This window comes from Procambarus clarkii, chromosome 85, assembly GCF_040958095.1.
Source record: "Procambarus clarkii isolate CNS0578487 chromosome 85, FALCON_Pclarkii_2.0, whole genome shotgun sequence".
Taxonomy (NCBI): domain Eukaryota; kingdom Metazoa; phylum Arthropoda; class Malacostraca; order Decapoda; family Cambaridae; genus Procambarus; species Procambarus clarkii.
In genome coordinates, this window is record NC_091234.1 from 20,614,560 (window position 1) to 20,619,805 (window position 5,246).

A 5,246-nucleotide genomic window follows, 5' to 3' on the forward strand; every position below is an offset into this window, starting at 1 on the left:
CCTATTGTTTCCATTGTTTATCTTCTGAACAATTTACTCTATGTAAAGTAAGTACAATTATTATCAAAAGATGGCACGAAGGCCAAGATTTTAATATTGCCAGATATCCAGGATGCCAATATGAAGACTTTGACATTGGACAAGTAATGGGATTTATCAGGAATTTTATTGAGATACACAACTAAAAGGAACAGGAAAATATTTAGGACATTCTACAAGGAGGTACACGACTGTTAGTGTAACGAGAGATCTTTACCTCATTCTCAGAACGGCATTGTTCCACCACGTTCCCAAGATTGTGTATGACCAATCCATACTTGTTTCTGGTTAGGTTGTTTCCCACTTCCTGTATTACTAAGATAAAGAAGGCTACTAGAATAGGACACATTTGACGTGGTATTGTACATAATGTTATAGGAGCTGACCATCTATCAAAGTGATTCTCAACTTTGAGAATCTGATTGTGGCAGATTGTGGCAAATGCTTAAAGAATGTTAACCACTCAATTTTCCCTGTCAATAGTTAACTGGAGAGTGATGGTTGTGATGCTAGGAGATGAGGTGTAGCGTTACGTTTAGAGAATGGGTATAGGCATCTTTTTGGAGTATTCCCACTTTTTTTTCCAAGAGGTTTCCAGGTAATTAGCATTTGAATTTTGTTCCATTTTTCCATATACATTATAATATTAGTTATATTTGGGTTACATCACTGTATATCCAACACTCATTTCCAGCTTGCACTACATTTAAAGTTACAAAACCTGGATGAAATTCTGAACTCTGTTGGAAGGACGATAAGCCCCGGAAGCACCTCAAGGTAAGGAGAAGAAAAAATACATCATTTTGTTTATATATAAATTATAAAAATCACTCCAATCACCTATGAGAAAACAAGAATTTATTCTTGTTGCTAATGTTAGTAAGAATAATGAAAATGATAAAATATTTGATAAACATTAGTAAACACTTTAACAAAAGTTTCCTAGTTAGGAAAAGCAGCAATATACTGGTAAACAACTTATAACCTTAACCATTGGAATAAAGCCAAGAAATGTACCATAAAAAGCTTGGAACAAAATATGGGTCTATTCTCGCATGCAGTTTTAAAAAGGTCTGTCAGCTGGTAAAAACAGTTCTTACAAAATTACCTTTCATGTACACTTCACCCTCAAATATCCAGACCTTTATAAAACAGGTAAACTAAAAAAATGAAATAAATCTGCCCACTAACCAAGGTTTTCCCCTTGTACGAGAGCTTGATCTGACCTCTGGTTACTCCAGCATTTTCATTAACATCTCTCCTATATTACTGAATAAAATTGAGAGCAGTAATGGTAATGTCTTCTCAGACATAATAACAGGATAAAAATCCACACTAGTGTATTGGTGTAAATTCCTTACATAAATTTTACAAAGTCTTTCACACTCTCCTGAGTGCTTTGTCAAGGTCTGGGTATGTGATTAGGACAAGACTTACATCTCAATGTCTAATCTTGTCTAATCTTGATTAGATGTTGAGATTAGACATTGAGATGTAAGTCTCATCCTAATCACACACTCGGACCTTGACAAAGCACTCGGGAGAACGTGAAAGACTTGGTGTAAATTCCTTACATAAATTTCATAAATACACAAGTGTGGATTTTCATCCTATTGAGAGCAGAGGTGGAAAGAGAAATGACAAACATATTGAAACTTAAGCATCAGGATTTGGATGATGCTGTTTGCAATGACTTGCACACCACTGTAGCCTGGGGCTGGCTGACTGGCTGGTGGTGCATAGTTACAGTCTGTAGCTGAAAGACTGACACAAACCATTGGCCATTGAAAACATCAAGGCCAGCTCAGGGTGACTGCAAATGTAACAGAAATCACGACAGTACTAAAGCTGCATTTTGCTGCCTCTGGGTCATCAAGCTCAGGCTGTTGTGCTACACAATGTTATCTGAACAAATTAATGTTTCAGAATTTTTTGTACACAATTACCATTCATATGCAAACAAAATCTTTATACTGTACATTATTTGTATATCTGACTATGTTGAAATATTTATTGTATTACAATAAATGCGTTAAAGAAAATTTAAAATTTCTTGGATAAATAGTAAAAAATAAAGCGGCAATCATTCAGAAAACAGGAATGATAATCTAATTTTTTAGGGTGCTGTATACTGTTCATTCATACATCCTGTAATACATTGTATGCGAGATCTTGAAACTTGTCAAAGTTCATGTAAAAATTATCAGCCATAAAAATTATTTATAAAGGAATTTTTTTTACTTCCACGGGATATTTTTACTTACTTGTAAGTACCCGATGATTAACAACAATGATATAACCTTCAAAGACATAACAATAGTATGAAATTTATAACAAAATTACATATTTAATAAATATAACCGGTTATCACAATTACAGTATAACAATATAAACTCTTAACTGTAACAAGTAGCGTTTGGTGTTCACCTATTTTTGCATGTTCCCCGCACAATGTTCTCCAACACTGTTGAACATTGTAGCTATATCCTGCTAAATATCTATATCTATACACATTAGCCCACTTTTAGAGAAACCAACTACAGTACCCAGAAAAATAGCAAAATTATTAACAACTGTATAACTAGATCTGTATCCACCTACTAATATGCGTGTGTGTGTGTGTGTGTGTGTACATGGTGAATCTAATAGCCAAAACCATACTACTTGGCCTAGTATGTAAGCCCCAATTTGCCTAATAGGCAAAGTGATTTTAATCATTTTAAAATATTTCTTTTCAAATTGGTTTAGTCCAATTAATATTATTATTATGAAATGCTGACTTAGGTACAATCAAATTTTGGTTAGTTTTAACTCAAATTAAAAAATTAAAATCATATATAATTTAATGAAAAGCTTTATCATTCCATAAGGATTAACTGACTGGTTTTGAATGTGCCGAGGCGAGTGAAATATTTTTTGAGAAAATATGTACACAAAAAAATTTGACTTGTTAGGCAACTTGGCCTATTTGGTACAACATGTATACAGTATATATATACACATGTACGTACATATGTATGTGTGCGCATGCTTGTCTACATACACACAAATACAGTAAATGTCTGGTCACGCTTCTATATCATACTTGGAAGACTATAAAATGGCCTAAACAGTATGTGTCATGCATATTAATGTACATTAATGCAATTCAATAAGCAAATTATACACTTATATGAAATGATTATAAAATACAGCACTGAAACTATTGTTATACTGTATGCAGCATTAAACCCTAAAATGCTTCTCATACACAGTCAGTATGCACAAATTACTACTACTATTGTATTTTACAGCCATTGTATGAGCTATACACATCCCCGCAGTACACCTCCCGTTCCTAAGAACATCCCACCTCCAGTTCCCGAGAACATCCCACCTCCAGTTCCCGAGAACATTCCACCTCCATTTCCCAAGAACATCTTGTGCATTACATTCTAGTACACCTTCAATATTCCTTCCCAATACGCATCAACATTCAAGTCTCCGTGTCCTTGCAACTTACCTACTATGGTGCAATAAATGTTTTATATGCTACATACATTGCAATTCTCAATTTCTTAATTCTTTATGATTCAATAAGACAATATTCATGATATTCATTTAGCGTGCAAAAACTTTTTAAAAGTAACAGCTGTCATACTTTCCAAGCATACAACTAATAATATGCTAATAACAAATTATGTAAATAAATGTAGAATATAATTCGCACCACTCACCCATAAGTCTATAATTATTTATAAGTTACTAAACATAAAAATACTGTAATAACCCAATAAGCCAGGGATGAGATAATTATTGTCATCATTATCCCATTTTCATAATACGATGGAGTGGGGGAGGCTTCAGCCTGGAGAATACAAGAAACCACTCACTTCAATATAAGAAAAGAAGGATAAGGTAAACAATTATACCTGTCTATTGGCTGCATCTCATATACAATGCAGACCACCACAGAGAACCAGAACTATCACTAGCAAATCATCCACAGCAACATCTAACAAGACATATTTTGTAGATATAGCAAATTTGATGAGGGGAAACAACTAAATAGGATTACTTATTACTGTACTACAAGAGAGAAACAAGCTGGAAGACTGAATAGACAACTAACTACTAGAGTTCAGTCCTAACGAGTGTAGGGTAATGAAGTTTTGGGAGAGGTCAAAATAAGCCGTAAAGACAGCATGATACAGGACAAGAGGAAGGCAATTCAAGGAATCTGAAAATTACTAAGACATGAGTTGGACCATTACACCAGTTAGTACTGGATATGCAAATAAATAGATCAGCAGCAGCAGCAACATTTACAAAATCCATAGCAAGGTATCTTTCAGAACATTATACACTGAGTTAGACCAGCTCTAGATTGCCACACTAGAATGGAACGCCCCCTTGTGGAGCACAAAAACAAAACTGAGAAAGTTCAGCGACATGTTACAAGACTGGTGCCAGAGATAAAGCCTAGTTATGAAGACAGATCTAGGGAATTCGCTAACACCTCCACAAGAAAAGAGAACCAGAGGAGATATGATTAAAACCTAAGATATTTTGGAAAAATAAATGATATGGAAGGAGGCCTTTCCAAATGAGAGAAAATATGAATGGCAAGAATGTGGAATGAGCTGGGAGTCGAGGATGTAGAAGTCACCTCCATTCACCATTTCGAAAACAAGTACTTCAGAGTACTGAAGGTATAAATGCACCATATATAATAGTTACAAGTCCAGGCAGAGAATTGTAAATCGCTCTCCATAGGAACAGTCCTCTTCTACTCTCAAAATTGACTCATTTTATTGTCCATGCAATTGACGATCACGAATTGACTATCTTTATTGTCTATGTTCATTCATTTGCTCAAAATGACGAAACATCTCGGTACACAGCGTCTGCGTCTGGTATGCTCTCGGACGCAGGTTCGAATCCTCATCACGGCCCTTGTGGATTTGTTCATCTCGGTACACACTTGGGGAGATATAATGTGACGAATGCTACATAAAAGTTAAAGACTACTAAGCAAAATATCACTACATGGAATGAATTAAAACCATGTTGAGAGGCTACAGAAGTGGCCTATACCTGCATTAAGCTCACTACTCTTTGGCCTAGTCAGATTAATTGTCATTTTTGTGTTAATAACAGGATACATATTACTAGTACATTTTTTCATATAAAGCAGATCAAGAATTCTTAGGAGGATTTCAGTTTTT